The sequence below is a fragment of the Tasmannia lanceolata genome, unplaced genomic scaffold (genome assembly GCF_043159265.1).
Source record: "Tasmannia lanceolata isolate RefF3 unplaced genomic scaffold, GAP_Taslan_0.1 ptg000012l, whole genome shotgun sequence".
Lineage (NCBI taxonomy): Eukaryota > Viridiplantae > Streptophyta > Magnoliopsida > Canellales > Winteraceae > Tasmannia > Tasmannia lanceolata.
In genome coordinates, this window is record NW_027518689.1 from 19504179 (window position 1) to 19520377 (window position 16199).

The following is a 16199-nucleotide window of genomic DNA, read 5'->3' on the forward strand; positions in this document are numbered from 1 at the left end:
TATCTGTGTGCATATATTGAGGGGGAGTTCCAGTATTCACTTGCCTACTATGTCACTCCACACACACACCTCATAATCAATTTTGTTTGTCATCATCAAAAAGGGGGGAGATTGTAAGCCCAAGGGTCTACTCTCCTATCTTCTTTTGATGATTCTAAACATAATTGATTGTGTTTTTGAATACTAATCAATTTGCTTTGAAGTGTTGTGTTTAAGATAGGATTGATCATTGAAGAAACCAACACACAACATGTTGATGCTTGAAGATGTACCCAACAAGAGTCAAAGGAGCTAAGTGGAGCTCACATCATCTCTCAAGCAAACATACAAAGATGGAAGATCAACTTGAAGACCAAAGCTAAAGAGAAATTGAAGGTTGCATAGGTATCATTGTACATCTCCTCTCTTTAGATTTTCAAGTCAAGGCAAAGTATTTTCAAAATGTTTTTCAAAGAACTTTAAAGGTTTAGTGAATGATTATGTGGTGGACCAACATGTTGGGACCCTCATAAACATTCCATAATTATCATAGGAGTTGAGTTCTAAAAGCCAAAAATCAAACAAGCAATAAAATCTCAAATTTGCTGATTTTTTAGGCTTCTCGGAACTCCGAGATTTTTCTCGGAGCTCCGAGCTCGGAACTCCGAGAGCTCAGAACTCCAAGAATATTTCTCGGAACTCCGAGAAATGGTCCAGTAGAAAAATTCCATTTTCTGGCCGTTCTCTTGGAGCTCCGAGAACCTTGCGACAGCTCAAAAAAGAGCCGTTGGGATTTGAATTAATTTGTGGTTTTTGTTATTTTCACCCCCAAACGGTCATATTTTGAGGAGAGACTATTTATACAACATTTAGAGGATTATTTCCTCTCTCTTGATGATTTGAAAACCTCCTTAAGCATTGAAGAAAACTTGCAACCCATTTTGTGCTTAAGATTTGATTTTTCCCAAACTTGCCTTGCACTTGTAAATTTCTTGAGTTGGGATATTTAGAGCTTTCACTTGCAACTACCATCATTGAAGAGCAATCAAGGGTCTACAAAGAGCATCAAGCTTTCAAGAAGAAACCAAGCTATTCAATCTTCATTTCTTGCAAAGGTGGCTAGGGCATCCTACTTTAATACCCTAGGGAGCACCGCTTAGAACTCGGCGGAGAAGGAGAGACTTTTGTAAAGGTGTAAGGGCATCCTTATTTAATATCCCTTGGAAGTGTAACCGCCTAGGAGCCGGGCATCGTGGAGGTCTCCAATAATGGAAATCCTTAAGGACGATCTTAAGAAGAGTGGAGTAGGGCTTTGCCCGAACCACTATACATCGGTGTGTCTCTTCCATTATCTTGCACTTTCATTCTTTTTGGTTTAGCATTCCACGTTGTCTTTTGATCTTAGTTGCACTAACCAAAAATTCAATCAAGAGAAGAAAATTCAAATTAGGGTTTATAATTAATTTTCAAAAGGGCTAATTAAGTGTTAAAATCAATTCACCCCCCCTCTTGGTTATTTCAATTTCAAACCTTCAAAAAATACAAAAATTCTTCAAAACCTTTTCAAAAAGATCTTTCCCTAGAGTTAGGAGTCTGTCCTAGATATTTGGGGTGTTTTAGAGTTAGGAGGCTGTCCTGATTTGTATTGATATGGTGTGTCCTGTCGTGTGAGTGTCCCTAGAGTTAGGAGGCCTCGAGTTGATCGGTTAGACATTTAGTCGAACCGATGGCTAGACTAGGAAGCATATAGTCAGCCCATGGTTTTCCTTAGAATGCACAGCCTAGATACACATAGGGTATAGGGCCCACCTGCATTAGCTTAAGGCTAATCAATTTGCATTAGTTAGGGCATATAGAGAGTCCTAAAAATTACAATTCACATGAACTTAAGCAATAGTACGAAAAGCTTTAAAAATCAGTCGGGTCTAGTGGATCGAGTCTAGGATAGCGGTTCTAGATGGTTAGGCATCGTAGTTTAGAATAGGTCATCGAACTACGTTGACTCCGATTCTTCCCGAGGCCGGGATACGTAGAGCAGCTGGGATGGACGGCCATCTTGGTTCGAGTCAAGTCCTGCATTAGAGTTTTATGATTTGTCTTGTCCAGTCATGTATAGAGTTGATTTGTGTTGTGTGTTTTGCTGTGTTTTTTTATTTTCTTGTACTGATCCTATACCTTTAGCTGTAGCTTGCATGTGTATGTCCACTAGAACTTAGACACCAGTTAGGCATGTCACTCACAACCTAGTTGTCATTAGGTGACGCATCTTTTATCTTATTTTATGTGTGCTTATTATTTCATCCCCGAGTCATACATGATTAGGTAGACGCTCACTCGGGGATATTTGTTCCCATTTCATATGATTTTACCCAAAATTCTTTGGAGCTAATAATAAATGGCATAAGAGACCAAGTGCTTTCACTCGGACGAATTGGGGGTGCTCTTCAGAACTTCTCCATTCGTAATCAGGCACGAACCCATTCATTTCTGGTTATCCATGGTATACAGAGCATATATTTTTTAGGATCCATGGCCGTATACCATGGATGGCGACTCTGAGTTTTGTTTGTTTCGAGAGATCCTTGGTAGAGCTCTCCTTCACGTGGATGAACCGAAAGGACCGACAGGGAAGCTCGTTTCCTTGCCGTCTCCTCCGGATCGGGGTCCACACTTGTGTGCTAAGATCATTTCGGTTTTAGATGAATTTCTAGAAACAGGGGAGTATGACCTTATACATTTGATGCAAAGGAGTATTATATATAGAATTTTTTAAGTGAATATATTACTATAATCCTCTTGAATATTCAAAGGAAGGGATATTTATCTAATTATGTTCAGTTATTAAGGCATGGCAATATAGCTTAAGCACTAAAAGAAAATGTGAATTGGAGTAGTTAATGAAGCATGCAGGTGTTAATAAATAATCACATCATCACCTAGGATCGTATCCGGCATCCACACTCTTCTGTCATCTCCTTGGAAAATTGGAACCGGGCCGCCACGCTACTACTATGGTAGTAGGCCTGCCTTAGGGGTTAAGGCCTGAATGGTAGCCTTTATAGATAAAGAACTCCTATCCTCAAACCCGAGCTGGGGCGTCATTTCATTCTCGTAACGGGAGTGAGTGCACCGCAAGACCAGACAAGTTGCTTAATCGGTATCATTGTATTTCCCTAGTTAGTACAGCCATGTCCTAACAATTGTATAACTTTACCTCGATATTTCTTTTCATGGAGACTTGTGAATTTTTGGGGAGAATAATAGCTTTTAGGAAGTCCCATAAATACAAAAGATAAGATGGTGCTTGTTGATATTGTGCTAATCGTTTAGTAGTGGCTTAAATGTCTTAGTTTTCATACCAATGCTTCTTTTTTTTTGAAATTAGATAAAAGTATGAAACCATACTGATTTCTTTTAATGATGACATCTTTTAAAATTTGGAATAGGTCATATTTTCTATTGAGAGGTGGTAGAGGTTATATGTACTTAAAATTTAATTTGTTATAAGTTAGATTAAAAAAAAAAGGCTTAGTAAATGACACTTTTTCTTTAAGGAGGATTTTCTCTTGGACATCATTATTTGGAAAGTCATACAATATGATGATATTGGTAATTTTTACACAAGTATAATTATTCATGTATTTGGTGTCATTCTTCAGTAATTATGTGGTTGTATTTTATTTTTGTTCCCTTTTATTTTGGCTAGTAGATGCTTTATCTGAAAATAGATTATTGGCCTACTTATGAAATCCATGGGAACTGAATGCATTTTGACATATTTTAAAATTCCCATTTTGGATTTTACTTTATTTTAATGCTTGGTTTGTATGGTCAGTTCACTATAAACAAGGGGTATGATTGGAATATCAAGCTATGTGATTAGATAAAGGTGTCCTTATTTTCAATTCAGAATTGTAGCTGATGCATCATAAAAAGATTTATAGGTATCTTGTCTAAGTATTCTTTTTTTTTTCTATTCTAAAGATGTCTTTTAAGGGCTGCTTTGATTGTGAATATTGGTTCAGTTATAAGATGCAGGTGAGTGAGTGTTTTAAATAGGACCTTCTGATAAGATAGCATAATTGATGAGAGTATAAATTCATTTTATCTATTAGTATATGTTTGTTTTAATGAAATGACTGCATTTTGGGAGATAATTCTGGTATAGTCAAGTAATGGTAGAAAGGTCTAGAATAGGTTCCACCAATTTAAGTTTGTGCCATTACACCTTTATTGGTTAAGGATTTTATAAAAGATGTTTGAAAAGGGGTTTTTTTTAAAAAAAAAATGGGAGTAATCTATTCTGTTTGTCTACAAAGAAGGCATTTATTTGAAGTGATTGGTTATATTTTGCAAAGAAAGCTTATGAAATGAATTCTTGGATGTATTTGCATTCACTTTGGGGTAGGCTTGATCTTTTACATCATATTTAAAAGAAAAGAAAATAAAATCTTTCTCATGTAAGTGTTTTACTATGACATCCTATCCTAGTAACCTGGGAGTGAGATTTGAGTCATGGTTGAGTAAGCGATGTTGAAAATTGGTTACACAACAATTTAACTTTTAGCATAGCTTCAGGACAAGCTTTTACTCTAAAAATCTGAAGATTTAAGCATTGATTACGTGCTTGCTCAGAGAACTGTTGATAAGGTCAGTTAAATAGAAGGCATAAATTCTCTTAATATATTGTTTAATATTTAATAGATGTTAAACTCTTATTATATTTATCACTTTCGTGAATTATTTGTGATGCTAGAGAAATATATAGTATGGTTTATCTTTATTGGTCTCATAGTTAGAGAAATATTAGACTTTTAGCATGCAGGTCTGAATATCATATATTTTGTGCGTGTCTTGGGACTCATCTTATTAAATTGTTCATATTTTTAAAACATCTTAACAGGGGGGTATAAAAGTTTTAGAGAAAATGATATCGCAATTTATTGTTATGTTATTAATATCTTAATTTTTTTATATATAAGTGCCTTGATCTTATACATGTTTAGATTATCTTCATATTGAACAGTTTTATTTGAATGTAATCCCGTTGTCAGAAGCCATTTATTTAATATTGCAAAATTAATAAGATTTATTTGAACATAAGATATTGTCTGTGAGTTATCTTTTGGAATATAGGACATATTTTGTTCATTATATGGAGTTGAATTTTAAAGAGTTTTAGGTTGATAAAAGTTTAAAGGAAAATGTATTCTCTGTATAGGCTATATTGTGATTCAAAAGATATTATTTCTTAAGCTAGGCCATTATTTGCTCAAGGTTACTTATTTTGCTTTTTTAGTTGTGTTGCAGAATTGCATCTTTATTACTTCTTTCATTTCTAGGAGAGTTTCTTTAGTCTCATTAGAATATCCTTTTGTCCTTCTTTCCTTAGGAGAATGGCATAGCGTAGTTTTACTAGTAATATATCCCTTATGATTTCATTTCCCTTCTATTATTTGATGTTTGCATAGTTATTTAAATTAGTCTTTATTTCATTCTTCATTGCAAGGGCGATGAAGGCGTTAGCCCAAGCCCATCCTTAGAGGGACTTACCCAGTCGTGGTAGTTCCCCCTTCTTTTTTCTTTTCTCTTTAGACTTGCATAGTCTTTAGAAACCTTTAGAATTTGTCCTCTCATTGCAAGGGCAATGAAAGAGCTATCTAGAGCCCTTCTTAGGAGACAGGCCGTGTCTCATTTATCCTAGTGGTCACCTTTTGGGGAGACAAGCTTTGTTTCTTTTGTTCTACTCGTCACATTTTTTTAAGGAGACTTGCCCAGTCTCATGCTTTCCTTTTAGGAGACTCGCTCAGTCTCATATTCTTATCAATTCTTCTCTTATAAGAGACAGTCCATGTCTCATTGCTCCAAGTAGTCATTTTCATTTGAGAAACATGCCTTGTCTCATCTACACATTCTTTCAGGGAAGAGCAGTGCAAGACTTCATTTTGATTTAGTTCTTCTCCCTTCTCTTAGGGTCTAACTCAGTCTTCTTAGGTTTTCACACCTTCTTGGGATTCCTTCCATTCTATCATCTATTTGAGACACCGATTTGCTTAGATCACAGGAGTGTTCTTCTTCTTCTGATTGTCTCTTTGTTTCCCCTTTGCTAGAAGGGAGAATCTTTTAAAAAATAAAAAACACTTGAAAAACCAGAAAATCTTCAAAACATTCTAAATGTCAAGAGTCATTGTGAGAGTAGCTAGGAAGTTATGTTTCCGAACTATGTTGGCTTGATCCCTTTTCCCAGGATACGTAGTGCAGCTTGGGATCCATATCCCAAGTCCAGCCAAACTTTTCAAAATAAACATTTTAAACCTTCCAAAAATATAAAAAAATTTCAAAATCTTTTTCAAAAAGATCTTCCCCTAGAGTTAGTAGTCTGTCCTAGATATTTGGGGTGTTTTAGAGTTAGGAGTCTGTCCTGATTGTGTTGATATGCCGTGTCTTGTCATGTGAGTGTCCCTAGAGTTAGGAGGCCTCGAGTCGTGGTCGGTTAGACACTTAGTCGAGCCGATGGCTAGACTAGCAAATATTTAGTTAGCCCATGGTTTTCCTTAAGACACACAGCCTAGTTACACATAGGATATAGGAACCACCTGCATTAGCTTATGACTAACCAACTTGCATTAGTTAGGGCATATAGGGAGTCCTAAAAATTATAATTCACTTGAACTTAAGCAATCGTACAAAAATCTTTAAAAACTAGTTGGGTCTAGTTGATCGAGTCTAGGATAGCGGTCTTAGATGGTTAGGCATCGTAGTTTAGAATAGGTCATCGAACTACGTTGATTCTGATTCTTCCCGAGGCCGGGATACGTAGAGCAGCTGGGATGGATGGTCATCCTGGTCTGAGTCAAGTATCACATTAGAGTCTAGGATTTGTCATGTCGAGTTGTGTTGTGTTGTATATTTTGTTTTGTTTTCTTATTTTCATGTACAGACCTTATACCTTTAGCTGTAGCATGCATGTGTTTGCCCATCAGAATTTAGACACCAATTAGGCATGACACTCATAACCTAGCTATTCTTAGGTGACATTTCTTTCATTTTTTTTTGCGTGTGCTCATTATTCATCTCCGAGACATGCATGGTTAGATAGACGTCTTCTCGGAGATATATGTTCCCATTTCACATGACTTTCGCCCAAAACTCTTCCAAATCAATAAATAAATGGCATAAAAGACCAGGTGTTTGCACTTGAGCGGATGAGCTGCTCTTCGGACCTTACAAATTCGTAACCGGCACGAGCCTTCTTTTATATCTCTGGTTATCCATTGCAACTGAGCATAGTATGCGATCCAGGGCCTACTTCCTTGGATGACGACTATTCTTTGTTTAAGGTACGTCTCGAATTTGGGCTAGTCCCCGAATCGAGAGGTATCTCACTTTATATCGCCACTCATGCTGTGAGAGGCACTTTTTCGAGAGTTCCTTAGTAGAGCTCTCCTTCACGTGGATGATCTAGAGACTTCCGGGGGCTCGTCCCCCGCCTCTCTCGGATCGGGGTCCACAGGCTGGCGACTCTGCTGGGGAGTTCTTGAAACATTGCCTAACTTTGTAAAAATACCATTTTTACTAATTTTGAAGAAATTTGGGCTAAAATCATTTTAAATGAGAGCCTTTTCTGTTAGAATGCCAGGTGCACCAGATAGGTGCGTAAATAAAACAAGGGTTTACACACCACTCTCATTCCTGCATATATTATCTGTTTTGTGGTTACTTTCTGCTATGGTTTGATGTGGATATACTTGTGGGACATGATCCCGCGAGAGGGGCGTGGGGCGCGAGCCGCCGCGCCTCTCTCTCTCTTGGTCTCTCGTACCCACGCGATTGGCGTGTGCTTCTTAGTGTTGATTTAGATTCGTCTTTTATGTGAACTTGGGATCACTAAGGCAATCCGAATTCCACATAAAAGAGACTGACAGAGTCGCCACCTAGATGTGGGATCTAGGACCCGTAATTAACCAGAAATCTAGACTCGCTACCTAGTTACAAGAATGGAAGGTATGGGGAGTTATCCACCACATGCACCATTCCTGCCCGATAATCGGTCTTCGATTCCAAAAGCTAACTCTTTTAAATTTATTTTAAATGGCTCATTCAACTCTATGTTAATGTGCGAACTAAGTGACATGCATCCTAGAATCTAATTTCAATGTGAATCCTAGATGTGTATCTTGATTTATTAATTTGTCTGGATTCATTCTAAGTGAAAGTTCTCCTAGAATTCTAATTTCATGGAAAACCCTAACTGATTTGATTAAGTATTTACAAGAAAATTAATATACAAAACACCACAATTTGTTGTGGTGCCGACTCGCGGGTGGTATGCCGTCAGACATCCAAGCTGCCTACGTACCCAAGCCTCACTGGGATCAGAGTCGACGTAGTTCGGTGCACCTAAGCTAAGCTACATATGCCTAACTCAACTAGGACACCGACTTAGACGGATTTGACCGTTTCAACAGTTTTAAGAGGAATTATTTAATTCAAGTTGAGGATTTTATTATCTTAGGATTTCATCTAAGATGCTATATGATTCTTATCTGAATGCAAGTTGTCCCTTAGACTAATGCAGGTTTGCCTACATCCTAGTTTACTAGGCTTGTCTTAAGGAAAGATTGGGTGACTAGTGTAACTAGACCTATGGTACGGTTGCTATACATAGCAAGCGTCCGTGATGAGGCTGGACTCCTAACTCTAGGACTCCCTAAAATTTAGGACACGACACAACACTAGTGTTCCTAAATTGGGCTCTAATGGTTCTTAGATTGGAAACCATAATCCAATGGTTCCGAAAGACTCGAGACAAATCAATTCAAATTCTTGAAGTTAATTAATTTCAGATTTCATGGATTTTCAATTTATGGACACTTGAGGATTACCAATGGTTCTAGGGTTCACCAATTTCGGCCCAGAATAGCATCCAAGGAAGGGAATCGTGCGTTCTTTCCTTGCGCAATTTAATACTTAGGTTATAACATCTTATTGCCTGGCATATCTCAGGATTTCCGTGGACAGTAACCTCGGAGCCAACAACATGCTATAGCTTAAGTATTCAAATTGTCAAAGATCGGTTGCAATTGGGATACGATTATGGATGCACTGGCCATTTTTCCAGGAAAATCTAAAGATCCTAAAATTTCTGTTTCAATGGATTAAGGAGTGAACATGTGACAAAATTTAAGGTTCTTTGGAAATTTTCACAATGATTTTTAATTAATTTCGAATTTTCAATGGATTTTATCAATTTTAAGCATATGAGTGATTTTACAAGTGAAATTATTGCAAACAAATTCGAAATGAGTTGAAATTTCTACAGCAGCAAGATATGATGAAATGTAGCTTACGGGAAGAGTTTTACAGATTTTTACATTAAGCTCATATTTAATTTCGATTTAACAATTGATTGACCAGATTGCACAAATAACACAGAAACCACTAGAAATATGAATCTAAATTCAATGAAATTTCTACAGTAATAAGATATAAGTAAAAATAACATACTGAGAAATTTTCATGAATTTTGGAAACCATTTACTATCAGTTTCAGATTTTTTAATTTTCAGACCAGATTATGAATTAACCCTACATCCCATATGAAAACAGATCCAAATCACTTGAAACTTTTACAGTAACTAGAAATGTGAGATTGAAGACTACTGTAAAAATTTTAAGAATTTTAGTTGTGATCTGATGTCAGTAACAATTCCTTCAAAAGCTGGTAAATTTCAAAGAAAGCATAAAATAATATACCAAACAAATTCTACAAATTCTCAAAATTTCATGGTAGAATGTACTGGTATCATATTAGTTTCCCACGAAATTTCATTAATTTTGGAATTCATTTAGTATATATTTTATTTTCGAAACACTCATGGAGATCATGATTTTGAGCATACATATTTAATTTTCAACTAAATCCAATTAAATACTAAAAATCATGCAAATATACCAAATAATTCTAGAAAAATCTAAAAATTAAGTACCTACCTGTGATCGAAATCCTCGTCGAATCCGAGAGCCGAAAAATTCGAAAATCGCACCGCCGCTTGATCCGCTTCCGCTTTCTTTCTCTTTTTCTTTGTTTTATTTTCTTTTATATTTTTTTTTATATGGAACAAGGGAGAGAGATGGGGAGAAACAAATAAGGAGAGAAAGTAGATAATGATAGTGTGAGAGTGAGAGAGTGAGAGATATTGAGGGAGGGAGATATTGAGGGAGAGAAAGAGAAAACTATCCAAAAACAATGTGTTGTTTTTCTCCTCCTTTCTTCCTCTCATCACCTCTCTTTATATAGTGAAAAACTTAGTGGAGAGGTGGAAATAAAAAATGAGAATGGTGGGTGTGGTGGAGAATAATGGAATATATAATGGTAATGGTGGGAATGGTGGTGGGAATAATGGAATATATAATGGTAATGGTGGGAATGGTGGTGGGAATAATGGAATATATAATGGTAATGGTGGGAATGGTGGTGGGGATAATGGAATATATAATGGTAATGGTGGGAATGGTGGTGGGGATAATGGAATATATAATGGTAATGGAGATAATGGTGGTGGGGATAATGGAATATATAATGGTAATGGAGATAATGGTGTTATTTTAAAGGGAAAAATGAAGTTAGTGGAAATGGTAGAGAAAGTTAAGTCATGCTAATGGTGAGTCCCACTTTGTGGGTTCCGCACAAGCGGGCCCCACATCAGCGGGCCCTACACAAGCGGGTCCCACATCAGCGGGTCCCACACAAACGGGTCCCACATCAGCGGGTCCCACACAAACGGGTCCCACACTAGCAGGTCCCACACTAGCAGGTCCCACACCAGCGGGTCCCACACAAACGGGTCCCACACCAGCGGGTCCCACATTCTCTTTTGCTCGAATTCTCATGAATAACCCTTCTCAATACTCAACGGAAAAAAAAATCAGAACATTGCAGGAATGACCAGAAAGATTTGAGAAAGCGTAAGGGACGAACACGGGAATGGAAAATACTGAAAAATTGACAGCGAAACCCTAATTTCTTTGTTGATCAAAGCAGAGCAAAATGGGGGTGTCTACAGATGCCCCTCTTTGGTAAAGATGACGTAGTCATCAAATACCAAAGTTAAAATGACAGAACCATTTTGCGTAGCTTTAATCGACAAAAGACTCTACACAAAACGGAACTTAGACGCAAACATTTACTACCTAATGCAAGACCCTAAACGAAGTCCTAGAATTGGAATGCAATAATAATAAAAAACAAAATCCCGCTGTGGTGCCGCTCGACATCACATTTATATGATGTTCAAAGAGAAAAGACCATTTTTGAATGGACTCAGAATGAAATACCATATTTTTACGGTTTCCAAGGAAATGAAACATCACATTTGTATGATGCTCAAAGGGAATAAGAGAACATTTTTGAATGGACTCAGAATGAAATACCGTATTTTTACGGCTTCAATCTTCGGTTGAGATGAATTAATGAATTTGACAATGAAGAATTTGGAGATTTTTTCATGAATTTGAATTTGACGTAGAATTGGATTTGATGAATTTGGGGAATTTGAATTTGACGTAGAATTGGATTTGATGAATTACGGGATTTTGAATTTTGACGTAGAATTGGACTTGATGAATTTTGGGAATTTGAATTTGACGTAGAATTGGACTTGATGAATTTTGGGAATTTGAATTTAACGTAGAATTGGATTTGATGAATTACGGAATTCCAAGGAAATGAGGTATCATATTTGTATGATGCTCAAAGAGAACATTTTTGAATGGACTCAGAAGGGAATGGAATACCGTATTTTTATGGAGTTCCAAGGAAATGAGGTATCATATTTGTATGATGCTCAAAGAGAATAAGAGAACATTTTTGAATGGACTCAGAAGATAATGGAATACCGTATTTTTACGGAGTTCCAAGGAAATGAGGTATCCTATTTGTATGATGCTCAAAGAGAATAAGAGAACATTTTTGAATGGACTCAGAAGAGAATGGAATACCGTAATTTTACGGAGTTCCAAGGAAATGAAGTATCATATTTGTATGATGCTCAAAGAATAAGAGAACATTTTGGAATGAACTCAGAATGAAATACCGTATTTTTACGGTTCTCGAGGAAATGAGATATCACATTTGTATGATGCTCAAAGAGAATAAGAGGACATTTTTGAATGGACTCAGAATGAATGAAATAACGTATTTATACGGATTTCAAACAAATGAGACACCATATTTATATGATGCTCAAAGTTAACTCAAGGACAATGGACTATCGTATTTATACGAATTCCAAGAAATGAGACATCACATTTATATGATGCTTAAAGAGAAGAGACCATTTTCAAATGAATTCAGAGATAATTTGAGCTTTGACATAGATTATCAGAGAAAAGGAACTGAAATCTCTAATTAACAACTTTGGAAGCAAATGATTCCATACCACCATGCAGCAAAGGTCTTTCAAGGCTTGAACATGAGATGCCACTTCATTAGCAACCTGCCCCAGTTTAAGGCCTTCTAACCTTCTTCTATTCATTGACCAGAGATCATTCTTGCAACGATTTTTCACCATTCATGACAGTCGCACCTTTTCCAAGTTTCTCGGAATCTGTTAATGAACCTGCCTTCAGAGTGATTGCACCCTACAACAATTCTTTAAAATAGCATTTGTAAATTTTTCTAAAAATAGAACCACAGACATTGGTAATAAAAAGACAAAATAAGAAAGATTACTCAAGTGATCTCGTGATGCTTCTGACTTATCAGTATTTTCTTTTGGGTTAGGTTAGCCTCTTTTAAAGAATGTTTCTCCACTGATAAACATCTTAACTTATTTTTTAAGACAGTGATACTTCATATATCCTTCTATCAACTTTCGGATTGTTTTGAAATTAATGCCCTTAGTTTCGGGAATCATTGTTATTTTTGCCTGACCTACTGAGAGTTCAGAGGTCGATGTAATTCTTCTGGCGTGAACCCCATCTTACCACGACCAAGTATTCCTTTTTAGATTTTCAACTTGGCGGACCGTTCAACCTTAACTTTTGCCTGAATCGCCTTTTCAGGTTTTTGACTCAGCAGGCTACCCCCTTAACTTTTGCCTAAGCTGCCTTTTCAGGTTTTCAACTTAGCAGGGGAATGATCCTAAATTTTGCCTAGATCGCCTTTTCAGGTTTTCAATCTAGCGGATCTTCAAGCACCATTCTCTTTTTTTTTTTTTTTTTTTTTACTTGAACACCAAAAGGACTTTACAGGTGAGGTAGAGCTTTTCAAAAAATGGCTTAAGGTTTTGCAAGAGTTTCAACCGAACCTGTGAACAGGTTGCCTACGTATCCCAGTGTAGGAATCAGGTCATGCGTAGTTCAGGGGAATGCCCCTAGTACATTGGGTTTTGAAGGAAAATTTTATGTAGGCTCAAAAGGGTTTGCAAAAGGTTATATATTTTTTGATTTTGGGTTATGAATTTGGGTTTTATTCGGCCAAAAGACGGCCTTCTGGTGTTCAAGCATAGAACCTCTTGAGTTGATCAAGATTTGTTGGTTCCGGCAATATTTCTCCATTTAAATTACGGAGCTTGACGGCTTTTCCAGGTAAGATTTGGTCCACGATGTATGGCCCTGACCAATTAGGCTTGAATTTGCCTCTTGGGTCAAACACTGGTGCTCGGTTTTCTTTTAGAACAATGTTGCCTTCTTCGAGATCTCTGATTTTAACCTTTTTATTAAAAGCCCGGGCTATTCTGCGCTGATAACCCTGCACATGGTAAAGCGCTTTTAACCTCTTTTCATCTAGCATATTCAGCTCTTTATATCTGGCGTCTGCCCATTCATTTTCTGGCAACTTGACTTCAGCCAATACTCGGAGCGAAGGTACACGAATCTCTACAGGTAGCACTGCTTCCATACCATAAACAAGAGAGTAAGGGGTTGCCCCAGTTGAAGCTCTAATTGATGTTCTGTAAGCCCACAAGGCGTACGGCAACTTATTCGACCAATCCTTATAAGTTTCTGACATCTTGCTAATGATAGTCTTGACATTTTTGTTTGCAGCTTCCACTGCTCCATTTGTCTGCGGCTGATAAGGTGAGGATTTGTGATGCTTAATCTTGAACTCTTCGCAAAGAATGATAACTTCTTTCTTGAAATGAGATCCGTTATCTGAGATAAGTTCATGGGGAATCCCATATCTGCATATGATGTTGGTTCGTATGAATTTAGCAACTGATGCGGATGTAAGCTTTGCATAAGAAGCGGCCTCAACCCACTTAGTGAAGTAGTCAATTGCAACGAGTATGTACTCGTGACCACTGGATGACTTAGGGGAAATTTTGCCAATAATGTCAATTCCCCAAACCGAAAACGGCCAAGGAGAAGTAAGAGAATGCAATTCGGTAGGTGGTACATGGATGAGATTCGCATGTATCTGACATTTATAGCATTTCTTCACAAATGTGTGACAATCTGCTTCCAATGTTGGCCAATAGTACCCCAGACGTAGGATCTTCTTTGACAACATCTTCCCATTCATATGAGGTCCACACACCCCTTCATGAACATCTGCGAGAATTTCTTCTGCCTGATCTTCAGTGACACATAAGAGTTGAATTCCGTCGAAGGACCGTCGATACAGCTCTCCTCCACAAATGACAAAGTTAGCCGCCAATCTCTGCAAAGTCCTTATCTCCTTATTCGACGCCTCATTGGGATGCCCCTGGCCCGAGATGTAGTTCTTTATGTCCGTATACCATGGTTTACCATCGGGACATCTTGCAGCTATCTCTATAGCATCAACATATGCAGGAGCCCATTGCTCTTGAACCGTGATGGGCCTCATTTTCATATTGTGAGGTATGTCAATCATAGAAGCTAACGTCGCTAAGGCATCGGCGAATCTATTCTTCAACCTTGGCAAATAACTGAAAGTGATGTGCTGGAATTGCTTAGCGAGAATATCCAAGTATTCATGATATGGCAGCAACTTTTCTTCTTTGGTTCTCCATTCTCCTTGGGTTTGGCAAATGATTAACATTGAATCTCCATATACGTCAAGATTCTCTATGCCTAAGGCCAATGCTGCCTCAAGCCCAACAATGCATGCTTCATACTCTGCCATATTGTTGGTGCAATTGAATTGTAACTTAACTGCAAGGGGAACATGCTCATTTCGGGGTGACACAAGCAATGCCCCTACTCCTTGCCCTGTTTGGTTTGCTGCTCCATCAAAATAGAGGGTCCAACCAGTTTCTGGATATTCATCTTCTACCATCATGATCTCTTCATCTGGGAACATCGTCTTGAAAGGCTGATTTTCTTCTCGGGGTGCTTCTGCCAATTGTTCAGCAATGACTCGGCCCTTTACTGATTTTTGGGTTACATGGGTGATGTCAAACTCAGACAACAACAATAACCATCTGGCAGTCCTGCCTGTCAAGGCTGGTTTTTCAAAGAGATATTTCAGAGGATCCATCCTTGACAGAAGCAAGACCTTATGTGATAAAATGTAATGCCTGAGTCGCTGAGTAGCCCAAACCAAGGCTAAGCAGGTTTTTTCTAGGACAGTATACTTCTGTTCATACTCCAACATCTTCTTGCTAAGATAATACACAGCCTTTTCATGCTTGGTTTCTGGATCTTGCTGCGCTAACATACAACCCATTGTGGTTTCTGTTACTGACAAATAAAGCAGCAATGGATGTCCCGGTATCACTGGTGCTACTATCGGTGGTTCAGACAAACTTTGCTTTATCTTTTCAAAGGCCTGCTGACATTCCTCTGTCCATTCTTTGGAAGAGTTCTTCTTTAAGAGCTTAAAGATAGGTTCACAAGTTGATGTCAGATGAGCGATGAATCGCCTTAGGAACTGTATCCTTCCTAGGAATCCCCGAATTTCCTTCTCGGTTCTAGGCGGCGGCATCTCCTGGATAGCCTTAATCTTCTGAGGATCCACCTCTATACCCCTTTGACTCACCATGAATCCTAACAACTTACCAGAGGTAACCCCGAATACACACTTGCTAGGATTCAGGCGAAGCTGGTATTTGAGTATTCTTTCAAAGAACTTCTTGAGGTTCGGGATGTGATCCCTCCTTTCCCTAGCTTTTACAATCATATCATCGACATAAACTTCGACTTCTCTATGTATCATGTCATGGAGTAAGGCTGTAGCTGCTCTTTGATACGTCGCACCAGCATTCTTAAGACCAAATGGCATTACCCGATAG